The following is a 24,600-nucleotide window of genomic DNA, read 5'->3' as shown; positions in this document are numbered from 1 at the left end:
AAGGCTGCCTTGGTGAAATGCTCTCTAATGGTTTCTTTTATGTACACTGAGAGCATATGCACCAAGACAAATTCCTTGTGTGTCCAATCACACTTGGCCAATAAAAATTCTATTCTATTCTATTCTATTCTATTCTATTCTATTCTATTCTATTCTATTCTATTCTATGTCAAGTCCTGTACAGCTGGGTTGTAAAGCAAGAATGACATCCTTTGAGGCAAAGTGATGCCTGGATGGGCTCTTCGGTTTATGTTTGTCTCCAGCCATTCATGATCTCTTTTGTTTCTTTTTAATTGTAAGCTCCCAGACTCATTAGGAGTCAGGCAACTTTTACATTGTATGAATAATGGAAATCAGTGACGGAAATCTATAAGCCTTTTGGGGGAGGGGTGTCAACATTGACTCAATTGGACAGGTCCCTGCAATTTTCTTGGCAAGGTTTTTCAGAATGTTTTACCCTTGCCTCCTTCCTAGGGCTGATCGGGTGTGACTGGTCAAAGGTCATCGATCTGGCTTCATGCCTTAGGTGGGACTAGAATTCAAAGCCTACATGAAACCCACCAAACCACCAACCACTACCCCAGAGCAGCTGCAAGCTCTTGGAAATTGTAAGGATTTCCTAGCCTTGCTTTGAATACTTTTCTCAGATGCCTCCCCCATTGGACTAACTTGTCCTTTTTGCAATAATTTATCTACTGACTCATCTCCTGGATTTGAAGCTTCCTTAATGCCAGAGGTGGGTTTCAGCAGGTTCTGACCAGTTCTGGAGAAGTGGTAGTGAAAATTTTAAGTAGTTTAGAGAACCGGCAGTAAAAATTCTGACTGGCCCCACCCCATCTATTCTCTGCCTCCCAAGTCCCAGCTGATTGGAGGAAATGGGGATTTTGCAGCAACCTTCCCTGGAGTGGGGTGGGAATGGAGATTTTATAGTATTCTTCCCCTGGAGTGGGGTGGGAATGGAGATTTTACAGTATCCTTCCCCTGGAGTGGGGTGGGAATAGAAAATTTACAGTATCCTTCCCCTGCCATGCCCACCAAGCCATGCCCACCAAGCCATGCCACGCCCACCAAGCCACACCCACAGAACCAGTAGTAAAAAATGTTGAAACCCACCACTGTTTAATGCAGTTGCCTTTAGTTATTCCAGAGTAAATGTGGTATTTTCCTTCTCACCATAAAAATCTTTCCATGTCTAGGGTGCATTGGTGGTTGTACCTAATCTACTCATTTTTCTTATTTTTATTCCAGAATATCAGTTGATTACTACTCTCATGTGTATACTATTCTATCTTTATATGGAGAGGAGGAAAGAAAATTGGTCATATGCAAGTATCTCCTCTTTGCTTTGGCTATGGATTTATAAGACACAGCAGACCACTTTGTTATGCCTTCACCAAATATTTTCTCTTCTCCATACTCTATTTCTTACATGTTGTACAAATAATAAACCATTAATTCCCCAGCAGTGTAGTTAGTTGTCCAATTATTTTCTATCCTTGATTGTAAGAGCAGCATATTATTTAACAATAGCAAAAGATAGCAAAAGAATCAACAATGCAACTTTTCTTGAATTTCTGCTATGCAAAGTAAACAGCCTTGAAATTATCTGCATGGGTATTTGGGACTGGAATCTAAATTACATTGACTAGTCCTATGTTTCGGTGGACCTGACATTTCTCTACAGAAAAAGACATAATTATAAGCAATGGAAACAGTAATGTTTTTACTGGAATTGTGAACTGTACTATGCTTCAACAATTGTAGAATAACTGATTAAGATAGTGAAGGCTTCAATTTAATTTTGCAAATTTCCAATCACAAATTCTCAATCAGACTCCAAACATGATTTAAGTAAATATCTGCTCCATGAACTGATAGATATTCCAAATATTTAAGCGATTTCTGAATTTTCATGAGTATTCGCATATTATATCACATATAATATTATATATTGCATTTCATTTTATTTTAAATATGAAACTAATTCCAGGTATTGTCAGCCATTCGAGGCAGAGCAGACCAGGAAACCAACATTGCAAGTAGTACTTTTATTCTAATGTTACAATAACAGAATCAAGCAAGTCTGAATGTGCTCTCCCTCTTTCCCTCCATCCCTTTATCCTTGTGAGAACAAGAAATCATCAAGTCTGACACCCTTTCGCAAATTACGTTTCTGGGGCCCCAACCTCAGATTTCTTTTCCTGACAGTTACCTTGATGGTAGCTCTTCTTCCTGCCCCTCAAGTTTGTTTGTTTTTTATTTATTTTGTCACAACGTTATATACAAGCACATATATTGAAAGGAAACAATAGGACAGGAACGGTAGGCACTTTTGTGCACTTATGCACGCCCCTTATTGTCCTCTTAGGAATGGGATGAGGTCAATGGTAGACAGTTTTTGGTTAAAGCTTTTGGGAGTTTGAGAAGAGACCACAGAGTCAGGTAGTGTATTCCAAGCATTAACAACTCTGTTACAAAAGTCATATTTTCTGCAATCAAGATTGAAGCGGTTAACATTAAGTTTGAATCTATTGTTTGCTCTTGTATTATTGCTATTGAAGCTGAAGTAGTCTTTAACAGGAAGGACGTTGCAATAGATGATTCTGTGTGTTAAACACAGGTCTTGTTGGAGTCGGCGGAGTTCTAAGTTTTCTAATCCCAGGATTTCAAGTCTGGTGGAATAAGGTATTTTGTTGTTTACAGAGGAGCAGAGAACGCTTTTTGTAAAATATTTCTGGACTCGTTCAATTGTATTAATGTCAGAGATGTGGTACGGGTTCCAGACAGGTGAGCTGTATTCAAGAATGGGACTGGCAAATGTTTTGAATGCTCTGGTTAGTAGTGTAGAGTTTTTGGAAAAGAAGCTACGCAGAATTAGGTTTACAACTTTTAGAGCCTTTTTTGCTATGTAGTTGCAGTGGGCTTTGGCATTTAGATCATTTGATATGAAAACTCCAAGGTGTTTAACAGGGTGGGGGTCATCTGTAAGGTAATGTCCATTAAGCTTGTACTTAGTGTTTGGGTTCTTTTTTCCAATATGTAAGACTGAGCATTTGCTGGTTGAGATTTGGAGTTGCCAAGTTTTAGACCAATCAGATACAAAGTCAAGGTCTTTTTGAAGGGTAGTAGTATTGTTGGTGGTGTTAAATAGTTCGACATCATCAGCAAAGAGAACACAATAGCTTGAGATATGGTCACAGAGATCATTTATACATACATAATGTATAGTATGAAGAGCGTTGGTCCAAGAACGCTGCCTTGAGGAACGCCACTTTTGACAGGGACAGGATTTGATAGAGCATTGCCAGTTTTGACTACTTGTTGTCTGTTTGACAGGAAAGCAGTTATCCAATTGTGAAGAGGTCCTGAAATGCCGTAGGATTTTAGTTTTAGGAGAAGTTTGTCGTGTACTACTGAGTCAAAAGCTTTCCAGAAGTCTATGTAGATTGCATCTATTGCTTTGCCTTGATCAAGATTAATAGTCCATATGTTTTTGCAGTGGAGAAGTTGTAAATTACATGATAATTTTTTTCTGAAAAAAAATTTTTTAAAGGTTATTCCTACTGCTTATTATAAGTATCTAGATTAACCCACATTATTGCTTATTTATTTGTCCTTTGTTTGTTTGTCAAAGACCAAAACAGACATTAAAAAAGGAAAAGGAAAATCCCTGTAACAAACAAAGCAGTATAGTCAGAAACTTACACAAAGTCTTGAAGCTACCAAGATTACTCAACAGCTAGACATAAGATAGAAGTGTAACTGCAAGAAGAGAAATGGCTATTCTAGAGATATTTGGAAGCTTGTCAACTAAGAGGAGGAGTAATTATTGCTTTATGTATTGCATTGTTGTATTGCACCATATTTCTATCATCACTTTGTGATAGAAATCTACACGTGGAGATGTCATTTGTCAATTATTAGTTACAGCTTCTGTGTCAACCTATTGAGTTCTGTTAGCCAACTTAGCTTATTGTGGGAGAATAATTCTAGAAGTCTATACAAATTGTCTAAACCATTAAAATTTCACATGCTGATAAATGGCCAAATTTTCTTCTCTGAATTTTACTTGGCCTAAAAAGAATTAAAATCTGCCTTGGACTGCAGCCAAATTCTTACACTTGATCATCAGGAAGCAACAAGGTGTCTTGGCTTCTCCCCCCCCACCCCTACTTCTTGCCAAAAGGCAAACTGCTTTCTCCAAGTAAAACTAAAAAAATTAAAGGCATAATGTTCCATTGTTTCTGAGTTCATCCCCACTATGTTTTTCATTTCTTGTATGGATAAAGAGTGGGACATTCCTATGAAATTACAGTTGGGAAATCAGGAGATGTCCATTAATTTCTCAGGGAGGTAAAGGTGTGTATTGCTTCGCTTCCATCAAGATTTTTGCTGCTGCCAATACTTTTTGTAAAAAAATCCAGCACTTCTGTGGCTGCATATGCACAGTTATGGCTGAGTGGGGCCAGGGAGAAAGTTACTTACGGGTAACTGAAAATTTTCAGAATTGTCTGAAAATTACATAGCTAAATAGGGACACATTCAAGCAATTGGTACTGTTTATATTTGCAAAACAAATCTGGGGACCAGCCTTGAGTCTACCTGCAATCTTAGATACAAAATGAAACCATAATGGCTTCTAAAAGAGCCTAATGCAGCCTTTACAATCTGATGCCATCCAGGTTGTTATTCTAAGGTACACTATGATATTTTCAGGTTGCTACTAAATGAATTCTTGGATTGGTTTTGTTGGCTCTCTCTACTTCTTATTGTACAGACCCACCCATGTCACTTTATTTAATAATTTAACAATCAATATGGTGAAATACAACTGGCAGTTTCAAACATTCTTTGATGCTTTCTGTTATAGTGATTGCTTTTAAGAATCAAAGGATTTATTTCTTTGATTTGGATGTGATCCATAGATGCCACCATAGCATCTTATTATATGGTAAATTGAGTTTGTAAATGGGAAATCTCTTTATGGTCACTGACCAATATTTGGATTTGTGTAAATTTGGAGGGTTGGGGTGGGATTGCTAGCATTATTCTCATCAAATATGCAACCCTTTGCTGGTTATGCAACATCAGAATGGATGTCATTTTTGAATGGGATTTTCTATTTTGTTCTCCTACATATATAAATAGAGATCAATAAGCATTTTTAGCTTATATTAGGTGATGTACTTGTTTTCATTAAACAAACCTGGTCCCCATCAGAAGCTCCAGAAAGCATTTCAAGGATTCCGCATAAACTCTAGTTTAGGATTGATGAAGAGTGATAATTTGGCTGTCCCTCTGTCATTTTGTCAGGATTTTTCCCTCATGTATTGTATCCTTTACATTCCAATATTGGGACTAATCATCTTTTTGTTTCTCTATGGGTGGGTATTTAAATAGAAAGCCAACTGGGGATGATTTTCCAAGAACAATTCCTATAGAGCTAGTCATTTATCAAAAAATTTAGTCAGATTATTTTTCCAAGGGACCACATGATTATGAAATTTTTCCAAATGCCAATGAAATGAAAAGACTGGGGCAAAGAGTATGCTTAGAAATGTAAAATATCTGTATTTTCAAGAGCATTCATCTTCTGTGGTCAAAATATTAGGGTAGATGAACTTTGATGGTCAAATACCTTAAGGACCCCATACATAATAAGGAAAGAACCACTCTGGAGACCTACTCTTAAGGAGCATGTATTTTGTAGAGATAAACCTGGGCTTTCCATGAACTGTATATATTTTCAGGACAGAACTACCATCAATCCTGCTTTGTGAGGAGGACACTTTTATGTTAAATGAACCTATGCTGTAAATAAATAAGTTGCCTTCAACCTTTACTTATGTGGGTGCAAATGGAAGAGTTATGTTCCCACTGATCATGTGTTCAATCTCAATACATCACTTCAGAAAGTAGTCAAAATAGACTGGGAATGAATCCAAAGTGAGAATGATATCTCCCAATAACTAGCATAGGAAGCCTGCAAGATATTCAACTTTCTAATACTTGAGCAAAGTGAGGTGAAAATTTCCCAAGTGGTTGAAGTCTAATTTTAGATAAACTCATGCTCCTTTAAATTTCGTTTTAAAAAAGGAAAGGAGACAAGATACTTTACTGTTCTGAGATAAAATTGGATTGCATTTGCAAGAATAGTCTGGGATGGTCGACTCTTCCCAAAAGTTCAGTTGGCACTGTGCAAAGGGAAAATTTACAAATTTGAGATGATTTAACATATAGTCATTTATTATTTGATGAACACTTTGTATGAAAAATGCAAACACTGTAGACTGGCATTTGGGATGGAATTGATTTCTTTTTTACAATATGTATACCTAATATACATAGAATTATGTATAATTTGATATGAAAATACATTTCCTACAAGCAAAAGGTACCTCTGCACTTGCTATTAAAGTCTTTCCTGGCAGCTTGAGAGTAGAGTTAGAAAAAACATATCCAGACTGAGATGCTGCAATAATTGTTTGTAAGGCGTTCAATCCAAAATGCAAAGTATCAGACAATTCCCCTAATGCTTTGCCCCTTTCATAACTGTGTGTATGGGGGTCATTTAACTTCATGCCTTGGTGCATGAAGAGGTAGTATTCAGCAGGTTCTGACCAATTCTGGAGAACCGATAGCAGAAATTTTGAGTAGTTTGGAGACCAGTAAATACCGTCTCTAACTGGCCCCGCCCCCATCTATTCTCTGCACAGAAGCAATATTCCATCCAAGCAGACTTTTATTGAGAAAAGCAAAGAGTAAATAAGGAAATGTTTCTGTACTAACTACTTAGCAATTTTTATATATACTGTACATGTCATCTCTGTCACCTTGATAAATTCTGGATATCTATATTTTAAATAAAAGCAATTCCTTTCAGAACTTCAGCATTCTCCAATATGTTTAGGACTCTGCTTTCTGAAAACTGCGGCACAAATAGATTTAAAATGTCATATTGTAACATTTGCCGTCCCATTCTTTTCCTTCAATAAAAATAAGCAGAGAGAGGTGACAAACAAACTTGAGAACCCAAGGATGTGTTTAGCATTTGAGACAAATCAGATGATGATACAAGACACAAAAATCATATTTTAACATACTTTACCTCCCCCACCATCAAGATAAGTGGCATGTAAAATGTTTTTAAATGTTGTTTCTCTGTCAGAAGATAAGATTCTTTTCATAGCAACTGAAGGCTGTTTTTAACCAGGTTAATGGATTTTTTTTGCCTTACTTTTCCTGTTGCAAAATAGTAGGAAATAAGGCCATCCCACTCTATAAGATTTCTAAAGCATGACCTTCAAATTTTTTTATTTATTTTTGTCACAACAATATGTGTAAGTATCATACAAAAAGATTATATAGTATATAAACATACATATGAGTAAATATTAGGAGGTATAAGCATATATATATATATATATATATATATATATATATATATATAGGAAGAAGAAAAGAAAAACAATAGGACAGGAACGGTAGGCACGTTTGTGCGCTTATGCACGCCCCTTATGGTCCTCTTAGGAATGGGGTGAGGTCAATAGTAGAAAGTTTTTGGTTAAAGCTTTTAGGATTATGGGAAGAGACCACAGAGTCAGGTAAAGTATTCCAAGCACTGATGATTCTGTTACAGAAGTCATATTTTCTGCAATCTAGATTAAAGCGGTTGACATTAAGTTTAAATCTATTGGCTGCTCTTGTATTATTGCAGTTAAAGCTGAAGTAGTCTTTAATAGGAAGGACATTACAATAGATGATTCTATGAGTTAAAATTAGGTCTTATCGAAAGCGACGGAGTTCCAAGTTTTCTAAGCCTAGGATTTCAAGTCTGGTGGAATAAGTTATTTTGTTGTATTCAGAGGAATGGAGAACTCTTCTTGTAAAATATTTCTGGACACATTCAATTGTATTGATGTCAGAGATGTGGTGAGGGTTCCAAACAGGTGAGCTGCATTCTAGAATTGGTCTAGCAAATGTTTTATATGCTCTGGTTAGTAGTGTAGTGTTTTTGGAAAAGAAGCTATGCAAGATTAGGTTTACAACTCTTAGAGCCTTTTTTGCTATGTAGTTGCAGTGGGCTTTGGCACCTAGATCATTTGACATGAAATATTAAATATTATTTAATATTCAGAAGATGTTTAACACACTTTGTTATTCTGGTATTCTGGAAATAAGATTCAATACACAGCCTTCATTCTCCTTGTCCACCTTGTCACTTTCCAAATGGACAACATTTATGGTTTCTAACATTTTCAGCTAATAAGTGTTTTAATTGGAAATTGTGAAATTTAATAGCCCGGTAGATCTGGAGCAGATCAGATTAAGGAAGGCTGCTTTGAGCACAAGATTAAATCTTGATCACAAATGTATTATTCTGCTCCTAGAGATGGAAGGAAGCATAAACACTTGGTTTATGGAGTGGACTTGGTTCTGAAGCCATATAATTGACTTTTCTGGGATAAGCAACATAAGAAAAGTCTTCCTGGATCAGGTCAGAAGTTGTTTATTGTAGCAATTTTGGGATTTTTTCTTTTATACATAATTTTATTAAATTTCAAAAAAATCCTCCAAGAATAAAAAATTAAAAAAGAAGAAAAAGAATTGAAAAAATGGAAAAGTCAGGGGGGGAAAGCATGATAAAAATGCAAAAAGAAAAAGTAAAGATAATAGAAAAGAAAAAGAATGATTTCTGACTTTCTTTGGTGCAGATATAGATAAAAATGCACCAAACCTTTACTCTAAAGTTCACAATAGTCTACATTATTTCTATAATCCCACAAAATTCTAGTCATCAAATCCCAAAATCAAAATTTCATTTCTTTCAAGTTTCTCACAAAAAATACAAAATAGTTTCCATATTAGAAATAAAATTGGTCAAAATCTTTTCTTCAATCAAAGCTGGCAATTTTGCCATCTCCAAGAATTACATCAGCTTTGCTTCCACTCCACTTTTACACTGGAGGCATTTAAAAATTCTTCCACCTTTGAGCATATAGAAGTATCACCGCTTTAATATATGTTGTGGGAGTTTTCCTAACTTTACAATCAGAAATTTCTTTCCTAAAGAATGGGAAAGCAACTAGTTAAGGATTACTCAATACTCCTCATTTATCACACTATTTTTCTACTAATATCAGCATTTTTGGAAACAGAAATTTTCTAAACCAGGGTTTAGTTTCTAGGAATTATGACATGAGATCCACAAATTCTTTTGCAGAATCATTTGCAACCTATTTCTTCCCTTGAACAGCACCTTGAATAAACTGGCTATTCATGAACTGGAGATTCATTTCTAATTAAATTACAGATTCATTTCTAGTCTTGCTCAGCAAAGGACTTCTGGAAGCTGTTGGAGCCTCATCCCAAACTCAGATTAAATAGTATCATTAGAGATAACCAAATATTCATAGCCATCAGTTATGCTGGTTTAATTCTAGGCCAATTAATCTTAATTAATAATGGAATTATTTGAAACTTGCATCTTAGCTGCAGCAATGGCCTTGACACAAACCCAGTTCCACAGATGTTATGTTTCACCTCACAGTCTAACTAGGAAGACAAGAACTGAGTGTACATGAATATATATTTTTTCTGAGTGGCTATGAAAGTATTGCTATTTAAAAATAAATAATAATGTAATTTATTTTCAGTGCCGAAAATGAAAATTGCACAGAAGTTAGGGATGGCTGACTCAGGCAAGGGGAATCTTTGAAATGATATGAAGCCATGACAGAATGTTTAACAAATTCTTTACCCTAAGTTGAGCTGATTTGGTTATGGGAAACAATTGTTTGCATTTACTTGCTTATAAATGTGTTTTAAATAAACAGAAACTTCCTAGCACATGCCTTGGCATACAGTATTTTGTTGTTAAAATGGTAAAAAAAAATGGAATAAAGCTGTTGGTGTTTCGATTCAACAAAGGAACAGCAATCCTTTTCCTGTTATGAAAAAAGAACGGAAAGAAAATATTAAAAAGTGGGACATTTCTCAAGAGGATGTTTTTTAGTTTATTTTTGTTTAAGAAAAGACAACATGTCTTTTCTGGCAGAAAATTAGGGGTTTTTTGCTTTCTCGCTATTTAAGAAGGTGATGATTTAGGGCATTATCCTGTCCTTTGGATAATGAAGACCCATTTTCTGAATTATTTTTGAAGGTTTTTTTTTTAATTTTTAGGACATTTTAGACAATAAACAGGCACAGGTCAAAACAGTTCTGAGGCATGTGCCAGATTTATAACACTGTATACAATGGGACTATTAATAGAAAGGCCCATTAAAACATGTGCTTGATTGCTGTACTTTGCTGAATCAGGTCCATGCATTGTTTCTAACATTCCTGCAAAAAAGGGAAGACAGAAGGCCAATTTTAGGCTGACTAGAGTCAATGCAACTTGAGATTTTCTGCCAGAAGTGAACTGATGCCTGGGATTAATAATTCAGAATCAATCATTGCCATCTAACTGGGCCCGTTCTTAAGTGTGGTTCCAAACTTAATGACAAATCTACAATCCAAGTCAAGGCATCTTTTTCATGAAGGGCAAGATAGACACGCCCCCAACCCCTGTAGGAAAGCTGACTGGATTGGCAATTGAACCTGCTAATGAGAGGAGAGCATCCCTCAAGATGCCGAAAGATAGCTCTACGATATGCAAAATCTGGTCTGTTTTGGTGTCAGGCTGTCTCCCAGCAGCCAGTACTTTCTCTGTCTTTAAAAAAAGGGGGGGTGGGGAGGAAGCCTTGTCATAAATGATAATGCCAGAGTTAAGTATTTATGTTCTGTTCCAAATCACTCACTGTGTTCAGTTCAGAGATAAGATAACACTGTAGAACTTCTCTTGGGTAAGAGGGAGAAGCCAAATATGCATATCATAAATATTCATTCATTTGTTTGTTTATACCTTTTCTTCAGGAGCACCAGGCAATTTACACAGCACCTTTCCTGCAATTTCCCCCCACAACAATTCTGAGAGGTAGGCTAAAGGTGACCATGAACCTTTCTGGTTGAAGCTTTAGGATAGTTGGGAAACTCCCTCCTCTCCCACATACATCCTGCTTTTCCATTGTGCTACCTCAGTGTTTTTTAAACTTGGCAACTTTTAAGATGTGTGGACTTCCACTCCCAGACTTGCCAAGTTTGAAAAACATTCAGCTAGACAATTCTGAAGCAATTTTAATCTCTGACTGGTAAATATCACTGATTTTTACTGTCTTCCTACATATTTCCTAGTTTTTCTAAAAACAATAGGAGTTCAATTTTTATTCTTTTCTTATTTAAAATACTTCTAAGGTGTTTTGAGGACAAAAGTATCTTACAGGATTACAATAAAAGCATTTATTAAACAACAGTAAAACCTACAACATATAAAGAATGAATAAGGTTTACAATCATTACCAATTAAAGCTATCATTCCTATACCAGACTACTAAAATTAGGGTGGGTGGGTCCCTCTAAGTGTGTGTTGATTCCTGGCGACTTCCTGGACAAGCCCATGCTGCATTTTCAGAATTAGTTTGTCCTTGGCTACTTCCTAAGGATGAGAATGAGTGGCCCAAGGTCATCCAGATGGCTTCATGCCTATGGTGGGACTAGAACTCACAATCTCATGATTTCTAGCCTTCTGCTTTAGCCACTAGTCCAAATGCCATAACCATTAGTCCCAAAGAGCTCTGAAAATTAGGCTTTGTTACAGCTAATATTATTTATTATTTATTATTTATTTATTTGTCACAACGTCATATAAAAAGATTATATAGTATATAAACATATATATGAGTAAATATTAGGAGGTATAAGCATATATATATACATAGGAAGAAGAAAAGAAAAACAATAGGACAGGAACGGTAGGCACATTTGTGCGCTTAGGCACGCCCCTTATGGTCCTCTTAGGAATGGGGTGAGGTCAATAATAGAAAGAATATCCAAAAGGGAACACTAAAACTTCACTAGGAGAAAAACTTGCCTTCTATCTTCTCCTTGAATTGCGTTGTTTAGCAAAGTCCAAGCAACGGAACTTACAATTTTAAGTCTCTCTAGGCCGACTGAGTTAGCTAACTGGAGCTCAGCAGGAAGGAGGAGGCATGGATAAACAAATTCCAACTCAGTCTCTGGCCAATCAGACAAAATTAACACCCATTGCTTGGACTCTCTAAGCAGCGCACAGGAGAAAAACTTGGGGGGGAAATCAATAGGTCTCTAGGGCTTTTAAAGAAACTGTTAATGATAGATCCTGACGAAATCAGAGGCTATGTGCTCCACCTGTAAGATGCCAGCAGGGAAAAACTCTTTTTTTAAAGCTCGTTCAGGAAGGTATCAATCTCTGCTTCAGGTGAAAAGGTGAACACTATCCTACCAATAACATGGTGCACAATTTTAAGGTTGATGTCAGCGACAGCTCCATGAGAGAGGCTGGGCTGAGAGAAGAGGACCCAGTCAGTTTCCAGAGTGAGAGTGAGTTGAGGGTGGAACTGAACCTGGTTCTACTCCCAGACCTTTGTCCAAACTTTGCAATATTAACCTGTGCTAGTAAAATTGAATCATTAATTAATCAGTCTCTAGAGATTCTCTCCATCGATCTATGGAGATTCTCAATCATCCAGGTCATGGTGCCCCAATGGGACAACCATGACCTGGGTGACTGGAGAATCTCCTTAGACTTTTAGCTATTGACTTTGGGATAAACACGCTTCAAATGGTGCGGGAGTATGAATGGATTTCCAGAAAAACTGCAGACTACAGGAACCATTTGCGCTTCAGTTTTAGATGCAGACAACACAGACTCATCCCCAACTGCCTGCGTCTGTGTTCAACAATGAAGGGACACGGGACAGAAACCATCCGGCAGCCAAGATGGCTCCACACCCATTTTCACAGGTGACCCTGAGAACACAGATAAACCTCCAAGCAGCCTCAATGACTTTCTAAAAGAATGCAAATGACCAGCTGTCTGCAAGGAATATAAATCCTTCCATTCCTCACCATCTAGTTGAAGCTGAAGAATCTTCTTGGATGAGAAGTGAAACGTCTTCAAAGGAAAAAAACAAGGAAGTCCAGTTGCCTCCTGAAAAAGCACCTTTGAGCATCAATCAATCAATTATAAAACCATTGTAAGTGGTAGATGGTTTTCACAGATGTCTGGATCATCCAGATTTAACCCTCTTATAACAATTGCAGGCTTTGCTTCACTTGGCTTGTATAAATCTGCTGTGAGTTGCCCAAGCAAAGGGTGAGCGAGTTCTGAGTGTGTTCCTGCTTTTCCTGAACAAGCCTAATCAAAATTATTATTTCCCCTGTAGATTACTCTTGACACTTCAAATGGAGTCACAACATCCCACTCTAAAACCAGTTTTTAAAAATAATACTTTATTCACTATTTTAAAATTCTATGCTTGTTAACACTATACACGAGAAGAAAAAGAGAAGTGAAATATTATATTCTTCTTTCACAAATGCATGCTGAATCGAAATATCAAATTCAGTTTGTCTTAGGCTGTGCTGTGAATAGCACAGAGCTAAAACATATACAGTCCAAACTTCTGAGAAGAACAATCAGCCATCAGCCCATGAGCTGTAATTAAACGTTATCTTTTAATGAAAAGGCTACATCCCTCCATGACTATAAAAATAAAGGTTTCTGGGGATCACAATCATTAAAGTGAGTACATCTTCAAAATGTGCAGTTGCACATTTTGCTGCTTTTGCATTGTTGCAGCTAACAATGATGTTCCAAAGACATTGACAAATGCGATGGACATCCTGCAACCTATATTATCCTATTGTCCCTTATTAAGCCTTATCCTTGAGCCAGTTCCTTTATAGAACTGGTGAAATTTGAAACTCAAAGCTCACAAGAGCAATAATTAAAATTCTCAGGATTTGGGACTAGCAGCTATATTCTGGATAAATTCTATTCTGAAGGATAAAAACAAGTCACCATCTCATCTAACTTGCAGTGGGATATTGTGGTAAGGAGGTTTAACTCTCTCAGAAATGTCCTCTAATTTGCAGAATCATTTGCAACCTATTTCTTCCCTTGAACAGCACCTTGAATAAACTGGCTATTCATGAACTGGAGATTCATTTCTAATTAAATTACAGATTCATTTCTAGTCTTGCTCAGCAAAGGACTTCTGGAAGCTGTTGGAGCCTCATCCCAAACTCAGATTAAATAGTATCATTAGAGATAACCAAATATTCATAGCCATCAGTTATGCTGGTTTAATTCTAGGCCAATTAATCTTAATTAATAATGGAATTATTTGAAACTTGCATCTTAGCTGCAGCAATGGCCTTGACACAAACCCAGTTCCACAGATGTTATGTTTCACCTCACAGTCTAACTAGGAAGACAAGAACTGAGTGTACATGAATATATATTTTTTCTGAGTGGCTATGAAAGTATTGCTATTTAAAAATAAATAATAATGTAATTTATTTTCAGTGCCGAAAATGAAAATTGCACAGAAGTTAGGGATGGCTGACTCAGGCAAGGGGAATCTTTGAAATGATATGAAGCCATGACAGAATGTTTAACAAATTCTTTACCCTAAGTTGAGCTGATTTGGTTATGGGAAACAATTGTTTGCATTTACTTGCTTATAAATGTGTTTTAAATAAACAGAAACTTCCTAGCACATGCCTTGGCATACAGTATTTTGTTGTTAAAATGGTAAAAAAAAATGGAATAAAGCTGTTGGTGTTTCGATTCAACAAAGGAACAGCAATCCTTTTCCTGTTATGAAAAAAGAACGGAAAGAAAATATTAAAAAGTGGGACATTTCTCAAGAGGATGTTTTTTAGTTTATTTTGTTTAAGAAAAGACAACATGTCTTTTCTGGCAGAAAATTAGGGGTTTTTTGCTTTCTCGCTATTTAAGAAGGTGATGATTTAGGGCATTATCCTGTCCTTTGGATAATGAAGACCCATTTTCTGAATTATTTTTGAAGGTTTTTTTTTTAATTTTTAGGACATTTTAGACAATAAACAGGCACAGGTCAAAACAGTTCTGAGGCATGTGCCAGATTTATAACACTGTATACAATGGGACTATTAATAGAAAGGCCCATTAAAACATGTGCTTGATTGCTGTACTTTGCTGAATCAGGTCCATGCATTGTTTCTAACATTCCTGCAAAAAAGGGAAGACAGAAGGCCAATTTTAGGCTGACTAGAGTCAATGCAACTTGAGATTTTCTGCCAGAAGTGAACTGATGCCTGGGATTAATAATTCAGAATCAATCATTGCCATCTAACTGGGCCCGTTCTTAAGTGTGGTTCCAAACTTAATGACAAATCTACAATCCAAGTCAAGGCATCTTTTTCATGAAGGGCAAGATAGACACGCCCCCAACCCCTGTAGGAAAGCTGACTGGATTGGCAATTGAACCTGCTAATGAGAGGAGAGCATCCCTCAAGATGCCGAAAGATAGCTCTACGATATGCAAAATCTGGTCTGTTTTGGTGTCAGGCTGTCTCCCAGCAGCCAGTACTTTCTCTGTCTTTAAAAAAAGGGGGGGTGGGGAGGAAGCCTTGTCATAAATGATAATGCCAGAGTTAAGTATTTATGTTCTGTTCCAAATCACTCACTGTGTTCAGTTCAGAGATAAGATAACACTGTAGAACTTCTCTTGGGTAAGAGGGAGAAGCCAAATATGCATATCATAAATATTCATTCATTTGTTTGTTTATACCTTTTCTTCAGGAGCACCAGGCAATTTACACAGCACCTTTCCTGCAATTTCCCCCCACAACAATTCTGAGAGGTAGGCTAAAGGTGACCATGAACCTTTCTGGTTGAAGCTTTAGGATAGTTGGGAAACTCCCTCCTCTCCCACATACATCCTGCTTTTCCATTGTGCTACCTCAGTGTTTTTTAAACTTGGCAACTTTTAAGATGTGTGGACTTCCACTCCCAGACTTGCCAAGTTTGAAAAACATTCAGCTAGACAATTCTGAAGCAATTTTAATCTCTGACTGGTAAATATCACTGATTTTTACTGTCTTCCTACATATTTCCTAGTTTTTCTAAAAACAATAGGAGTTCAATTTTTTTCTTTTCTTATTTAAAATACTTCTAAGGTGTTTTGAGGACAAAAGTATCTTACAGGATTACAATAAAAGCATTTATTAAACAACAGTAAAACCTACAACATATAAAGAATGAATAAGGTTTACAATCATTACCAATTAAAGCTATCATTCCTATACCAGACTACTAAAATTAGGGTGGGTGGGTCCCTCTAAGTGTGTGTTGATTCCTGGCGACTTCCTGGACAAGCCCATGCTGCATTTTCAGAATTAGTTTGTCCTTGGCTACTTCCTAAGGATGAGAATGAGTGGCCCAAGGTCATCCAGATGGCTTCATGCCTATGGTGGGACTAGAACTCACAATCTCATGATTTCTAGCCTTCTGCTTTAGCCACTAGTCCAAATGCCATAACCATTAGTCCCAAAGAGCTCTGAAAATTAGGCTTTGTTACAGCTAATATTATTTATTATTTATTATTTATTATTTGTCTGGCGTCATATAAAAGATTATATAGTATATAAACATATATATGAGTAAATATTAGGAGGTATAAGCATATATATATACATAGGAAGAAGAAAAGAAAAACAATAGGACAGGAACGGTAGGCACATTTGTGCGCTTAGGCACGCCCCTTATGGTCCTCTTAGGAATGGGGTGAGGTCAATAATAGAAAGAATATCCAAAAGGGAACACTAAAACTTCACTAGGAGAAAAACTTGCCTTCTATCTTCTCCTTGAATTGCGTTGTTTAGCAAAGTCCAAGCAACGGAACTTACAATTTTAAGTCTCTCTAGGCCGACTGAGTTAGCTAACTGGAGCTCAGCAGGAAGGAGGAGGCATGGATAAACAAATTCCAACTCAGTCTCTGGCCAATCAGACAAAATTAACACCCATTGCTTGGACTCTCTAAGCAGCGCACAGGAGAAAAACTTGGAAATCAATAGGTCTCTAGGGCTTTTAAAGAAACTGTTAATGATAGATCCTGACGAAATCAGAGGCTATGTGCTCCACCTGTAAGATGCCAGCAGGGAAAAACTCTTTTTTTAAAGCTCGTTCAGGAAGGTATCAATCTCTGCTTCAGGTGAAAAGGTGAACACTATCCTACCAATAACATGGTGCACAATTTTAAGGTTGATGTCAGCGACAGCTCCATGAGAGAGGCTGGGCTGAGAGAAGAGGACCCAGTCAGTTTCCAGAGTGAGAGTGAGTTGAGGGTGGAACTGAACCTGGTTCTACTCCCAGACCTTTGTCCAAACTTTGCAATATTAACCTGTGCTAGTAAAATTGAATCATTAATTAATCAGTCTCTAGAGATTCTCTCCATCGATCTATGGAGATTCTCAATCATCCAGGTCATGGTGCCCCAATGGGACAACCATGACCTGGGTGACTGGAGAATCTCCTTAGACTTTTAGCTATTGACTTTGGGATAAACACGCTTCAAATGGTGCGGGAGTATGAATGGATTTCCAGAAAAACTGCAGACTACAGGAACCATTTGCGCTTCAGTTTTAGATGCAGACAACACAGACTCATCCCCAACTGCCTGCGTCTGTGTTCAACAATGAAGGACACGGGACAGAAACCATCCGGCAGCCAAGATGGCTCCACACCCATTTTCACAGGTGACCCTGAGAACACAGATAAACCTCCAAGCAGCCTCAATGACTTTCTAAAAGAATGCAAATGACCAGCTGTCTGCAAGGAATATAAATCCTTCCATTCCTCACCATCTAGTTGAAGCTGAAGAATCTTCTTGGATGAGAAGTGAAACGTCTTCAAAGGAAAAAAACAAGGAAGTCCAGTTGCCTCCTGAAAAAGCACCTTTGAGCATCAATCAATCAATTATAAAACCATTGTAAGTGGTAGATGGTTTTCACAGATGTCTGGATCATCCAGATTTAACCCTCTTATAACAATTGCAGGCTTTGCTTCACTTGGCTTGTATAAATCTGCTGTGAGTTGCCCAAGCAAAGGGTGAGCGAGTTCTGAGTGTGTTCCTGCTTTTCCTGAACAAGCCTAATCAAAATTATTATTTCCCCTGTAGATTACTCTTGACACTTCAAATGGAGTCACAACATCCCACTCTAAAACCAGTTTTTAAAAATAATACTTTATTCACTATTTTAAATTCTATGCTTGTTAACACTATACACGAGAAGAAAAAGAGAAGTGAAATATTATATTCTTCTTTCACAAATGCATGCTGAATCGAAATATCAAATTCAGTTTGTCTTAGGCTGTGCTGTGAATAGCACAGAGCTAAAACATATACAGTCCAAACTTCTGAGAAGAACAATCAGCCATCAGCCCATGAGCTGTAATTAAACGTTATCTTTTAATGAAAAGGCTACATCCCTCCATGACTATAAAAATAAAGGTTTCTGGGGATCACAATCATTAAAGTGAGTACATCTTCAAAATGTGCAGTTGCACATTTTGCTGCTTTTGCATTGTTGCAGCTAACAATGATGTTCCAAAGACATTGACAAATGCGATGGACATCCTGCAACCTATATTATCCTATTGTCCCTTATTAAGCCTTATCCTTGAGCCAGTTCCTTTATAGAACTGGTGAAATTTGAAACTCAAAGCTCACAAGAGCAATAATTAAAATTCTCAGGATTTGGGACTAGCAGCTATATTCTGGATAAATTCTATTCTGAAGGATAAAAACAAGTCACCATCTCATCTAACTTGCAGTGGGATATTGTGGTAAGGAGGTTTAACTCTCTCAGAAATGTCCTCTAATTTGCAGAATCAGAACAGTGTGCTATGCTGACATTGAACCAACTCTTAGATGTTTGTTGCAGATGTTCAGAGAGGCCATAATTCTGGGCACTATTGCAGATAAAGTACAGCAAAACTGGGTATGTGAATAAAATGTACACCCAACTGCAGTTAAAGTATTTAATGAACTTAAGAATAAAACATGTATGTGATATTGCTGGTTTTACAAGTGAAATCAGATTGAGGTTGGTCTTAAGAGATTTGTTGGAGATTTAATGTCATTCATTAATAACTAACTTGGCATGCCTCACCTTCTGTTGACATTTTCAGCAGGCTATAAACACATTCCCATAAACTACTCTGCAGGAAGATTAATTTTAAATCAGGGATAAACAGTGAAAATTACTGAAATGGGGACATCTAGTGGCTCCATCTATTCCTACTTTTCAAAAGAGTGAACAGCTTGACAATACAATGGCAAAGCACAGTGAATTTGTTCTTTCACTGAGAAATAGGATTTAATTGGTTGCTTTGCCCTTGCAGGCTCAGAAGGTAAAAGGGTGCAAAACAGAACCATCTGAGTCTTAAAAATAAGTACTTGACAAAATATTAATGGTGTAGAATTATTGTTTAAGGTACATGTTTAGTGTTTTTTCAAAGTTATATTTGTGGGATCCTTGGTGCTCTCAGAGAGCAGCATGGTCCCCACAGCTCAACTCTGAGCTACAAATATTCTCTGCTATTGGTAAAGCTAGAATTAATTCAGAATGCTGCAGCCCATTTATTATCAGGAATTAATCTGCAAGCATAGTATTTAACCATTGTGCTAAAATACAGTATGGGATATTAATTAGCTTTCACTGATAATCTAAAATGTTTAATATTTAAATTCCTAAATCAGTTTTGACCAGATAATCCATTGTTTTAATTTTGACTCAATATCAGTCCTATGCTATCAGGTCCCCTGCACCAACTTTCTTCCTCAGTTGAAATCAAACTGAAACAGATAAGCCCCAGTTCTTCCCAGCAAGGAAGACAGGCTGATTCTGCTCATTCTCCCAACTTGATATGTGTCCCTACAGCAGCTTTGCTCAATCTCAGCAACTTTTAAGATGTCTGGACTTCAGCTCCCAGAATTCCCCAAAACTTCAGGCATCCAGATTGAGATTGAGATACATTGCCCTACAGCAGTGGTTCTCAACCTTTATAGTGCTGCGACCCCTTTAATACAATTCCCCACGATGTGGCGACCCCTTTAATACAATTCCCCATGATGTGGCGACCCCAACCGTAAAATTATTTTCGTTTTGAATTTATCGCGCCTGAAGCCGTATTGGCTAGCGATCTGAACTGCTTGCGATTGCCTTGAGGACGGAGGCATTAAAGCGGAGACTCCTCCCCTATTAAGTTTATCGCACCTGAAGCCAGGTTAGGCTAGCGATTGGGAGTGATTGCAACTGGCTTGAGAGGGAGACATCAGAGCAAAGATTTCTCTCTTTTTTAATTCATCGCACCTGAAGCCGAATTCGGCTAGCGATTTGAAGAGCCTGCAGCTGGCTTGTGGAGTCAACCATTGAAGCGCGATTCTTCGACTCGCAAGTATACTTCCCATATTTCCGATGGTCTTAGGTGACCCCTGGCAAATCATCATTCGACCCCCAATGGGATCCCGACCACAGGTTGAGAACCGCTGCCCTACAGGCTGAGACAGAAGAAGAAGAAGTTGTCCCAAAGGTACTTCGCACCTATTTGCACTACTCAGAGGACCCTGAGGATAAACCTCTAAGTGGCCACAACAACTTTCTAAAAGAATGCAAATGACCAGCTGTCTGCAAGGAATATAATTCCTTCCATTTCCACCATCCAGTCAGAGCTGAAGTAAAGGTTCTTGAATGAGAAGCCAAATGTCTTCAAAGAAAAAAACAAGAAAGTCCAGTTGCCTCTTGAGAGAAAAAAAGGCACGTTTGGGACAACCATGACCTGGATGAGTGAGAATTTCCATAGACAAGAAGTGGTGTTTCAAAGATTTGAAAGGGGCCAGGTTGGGGAAAGCCATTTTAAGAAGTAAACTTTCTGTTGTTTTTATGGTGTTTATAGTTTACATTCTCATTTCTATTTGATTTTCAAGAATACAGCATTTTACTTATTTTCTTCTTAGAGATATTTCAGAGTGTAAATTGCAGGTAGTACTTATAATAGTAGAATGCTATAGATTGCCACAATAAGAGGTGTCTTAATATGCAAATCCTTATCCATAAATCCACTGAATTTAATGATGCAAATCCTTATTGTAGCAAGCCAAATTTGTGGGTGACCCAAGATATAAAAAATGCCTTTAGAGAAACTGGCAGGAATTAAAAACAAAGCTAAATTTTAATGGCATGAAAAGCATGTAAGATAATCTCTGTTTTATGAGCCTTTCTTGGCAAAGTGACATACCATTAAAGTATCATTGCAATAAACCAACCTTATATAAGGCAATAGCATGATTTAAATGAAAAGTCAGTTTTTTTATACCAAAATGAATATGTAGCTTTTTAATACAAAAAGAACAACTCTGTGGCACTTAATTGGATTGAAATATGTTGACATATATTGCCATTCTGTTACTTTTCAGACAATTTTATATTCTTTCTGCATTTCTTGATCTCTTCTATTGCAATATTATATGCAGGACATAATCCTTGCTAAGGAATGAGAAATAAAATAGCTAAATTCAAAATAAGCAGTGACTGTGAAATATTAATTAGATTTTTATCCCATTTTTATTACTTTATAAGTTTATAAGTATCTCAAGGAGGTGAACATACATAATATTTTCTCCTCCTCTTTTTCCCCCCACTACAAACCTTGGAGGCAAATTTGACTATGACTGGCCCAAAGTAACTCAGCTGGCTTTCATCTCTAGGGTGGGACTAGAACAATAAAGCAAGCTAAATCTGCTTTCAATTAAATATAAATTCATATTAAATTGTATGGGGAAAAAACCTTCTCTGGATTGCAATATATGCCTGGTCCCAGTAGTTCTAAGCTTTATTACGTATTTACCAAAAATAGTAAAAAATATCTTCACAAAGACTGTATTTCCAACATACATTTTATACTGCCTTATATATTTTTGACAATTCATTAGGTGCTAATGCCAATGGTATATCATCTAACCCATTCCCTGCTCAAACAAGTTCAATTGCTCATAATTATTTGTTGTCCAATTTTGTATGCCACTACAATCTTATATATTTCTTCAGGATTAATATCAGGAAGTAAGAATTGTTTATACTTTTGATTTCAATTTAGGGTCTCCTTCAAAAAAAATCACTTAATCAGCATAAGTCAACCAAGTTTGTCTAACTATAATTTCTAACAAAAGCTTCCTGGAGTAGCAACCATAAAAGAATTTTGGAGCCAATCTTTGCTTTATATCTACTTCAAATCCTCAAAATGCATGCCTAATGAGATTAATAAAGGGATTATTAAAATCTACATAACCTTAACTTTATTATACCATGAACAGCCTTGCCACCTAAATATCAAATTATGTTCTTCTAACTCTAAATCTTCCTGTTTCTCTAAATCGAAATTCTTCTAACTCTAAATCTTTCACCTATATCAGAAAACAAGCAACAATTTTAAGTCAGATAATCCTAGCCCCCCTGTTTCTTTAGCATCTTACAATAATTTATATTTAATTCTTGGTTTTTAAATATAATTTGTTATTTTTTAAATGGTACATCAGTGGGCAACAGCAATATTGTCTGAAATAAGAACGTCCTACATAAAATTACCGTATTTTTGGAGCATAAGATGCACCTTTTCCCCCCTAAAAGAGGGTGAAAATTTGGGTGCGTCTTATACACAGAACGTAGCCCCTCCTAGCCTCTGAAACAGAGGTTTCAGAAGCTGAAAAAAGCCTCTTAAAGGGAGGTTTCAGAGGCTGGAAAAAAACACAAGGTTCAAAGCTCACAACCAATGAACCTGTTGCTAAAGTTCACCTCTGAGAACAGCTGACTGGGGGTATTCCAGGAGGCCATCCACATGCCAATCAGCTTTTTTCTTATTTTTCTCCCCAAAAACTAAGGTGCGTCTTAAACTATGGTGCGTCTTACAGTTTGAAAAATATGGTAATCTTAATTACTGAAATTTTCTTCACCCATTATAGTTGTAATTTATCCCACTTTAGTAAGTCTTTATATATTGTTCCATACTTTAATATAATTATTTCCAAATATCAGACAATTTATATTAGTTAATCTGATCCTCAGATATTTACCTTCTTCTCAATTTTAAACCCATGTTTTACACTGTTTTGATCTTGTATACTCATATTTTTAACCAACATATTTGCTTTTACTGAAAGCTTTCTCAGCATCTAGAAAACTCAGTGCCACCTGTTTCTGATTATGTCATTGTAGCTACTCTACTATATCCAATACAATTCTGACATTATCTCTTAATAATCATATTGATCATCCTGAATAAAGTTCTGTAAAATCCTCTTTACTCTATCAGAAAATATCAATGCAAATATTTCATAGTTATTATTCAATCAGTCTATAATTCTTAATTGAAATTAAATCTCATCCTTCCTTTGGTAGTAAAGCACTATTAGCCCCTTTCCAAGATTCTGGCAGAGCAGATCCCTGTAATTCAGCATGCTTTTAAAGGATTGAAAAAGTTGGTCTTTGAAACGCTCATAGTATAAACTTGGTAATCCATCAGGCCTTGGTGCTTTCCCTATTTTATTCTTTTTTATGGTTTCTAATACTGGTATTTCAAAAATTGTTATAGGATTATGTTATGGAAAGCCTTAACAAAGGCTTACAAATTTACAAAAGTGATTAGAAAAGTATCTGTATCTTTAAAGGCACTGACGGTGGTTTGAGCTGCAGTGGCATTCCCTCATCTCCCAGAGCTCTAATCCAGAGCTGTCGAACTCCAGGCCCATGGGCCAGATGCAGTGGTGGGCTGCAACCGGTTTAACAACTGGTTCTGTGAGCATGTGTGCCTAATGTGATTGCACGCAGCATTCAAAATACAGCAATTTGAAGCTCAGCTGCTTACCTTCTAAGACAGCCCCGGTAAAGTAGAATAGTGGAGGTGCAGAAATCAGCTGTGCTGCACGAATCAGCTGAGCCTGAAAGAAGAAAATATAGGACAGGGTGGGGGCGGATGGGCAGGGCCAGCTGATCATTGGAATTACCAGTTCGCCTGAACTGGTCCAACCGGCAGCAGCACACCACTGGCTGGATGTGTTATGTGCTGGCCATGCCCATGCCCAGTTTAGCGAAGGGGAAAAAAATGTCCTGATATGTCACGTGACACCACTGTGACGACATGAGTTTGACACCCCTGCTCTAAACCCATTGGAAATCACTGGCTTGCAGTCTTCTTGTGAAAAGTAATTGTCTGGAGCACTTGTGGGCAATCCCAAGTGGTCTCCTTGTCCAAAGAGGAATCACGAAGAGTCCCTTCACTCATCGTTTCTTCATTCTGTCATGGTCATTAGCTCCACCCTCAGTCAAGCTGTCTTCAGCTTGCCATTTCCCTCCCCCCCCCACCCCAACAAAAGATTAAAGGTGTTCCTATAATCTCTGAGGGGAAGATCTTATTTTGATATAGAAGCCTATTACATTTCCAGGTCAATGCAATATACATGCATCTTCCTGTATCAACCCCAAAACTCAATATAAAGCAATTACAGGTAATATTACTTCAAATATTTCCAAATGATTTCATCAAATTCTGACCTCTAAAAGGAAGTTCATGTGTTATGCACCAGGTTACTGACCTTTCGTTAAATGAGCTGCAAACGTGAGCAATTTGGTTATCAT

The 24,600-nt window shown here is 37.1% G+C and overlaps 1 long non-coding RNA gene across 1 annotated transcript; it reads right to left on the bottom strand.

Moving 5' to 3' along the window:
* Positions 1-14,045: 14,045 nt before the first annotated feature.
* On the bottom strand, positions 14,046-23,898 carry LOC131190253 (uncharacterized). The gene is made up of 4 exons (XR_009153272.1): positions 23,831-23,898; positions 20,284-20,471; positions 17,770-17,851; positions 14,046-14,740 (listed from the first exon to the last, which is right to left on the bottom strand). It is a non-coding gene; the product is annotated as an uncharacterized LOC131190253 (long non-coding RNA).
* Between the last annotated feature and the right edge of the window lie 702 nt (positions 23,899-24,600).

Source organism: Ahaetulla prasina, chromosome 2 (genome assembly GCF_028640845.1).
Source record: "Ahaetulla prasina isolate Xishuangbanna chromosome 2, ASM2864084v1, whole genome shotgun sequence".
Taxonomy (NCBI): domain Eukaryota; kingdom Metazoa; phylum Chordata; class Lepidosauria; order Squamata; family Colubridae; genus Ahaetulla; species Ahaetulla prasina.
Note: the sequence above shows the minus strand (reverse complement) of the source record. Positions and strands in the feature narration are given on the sequence as shown.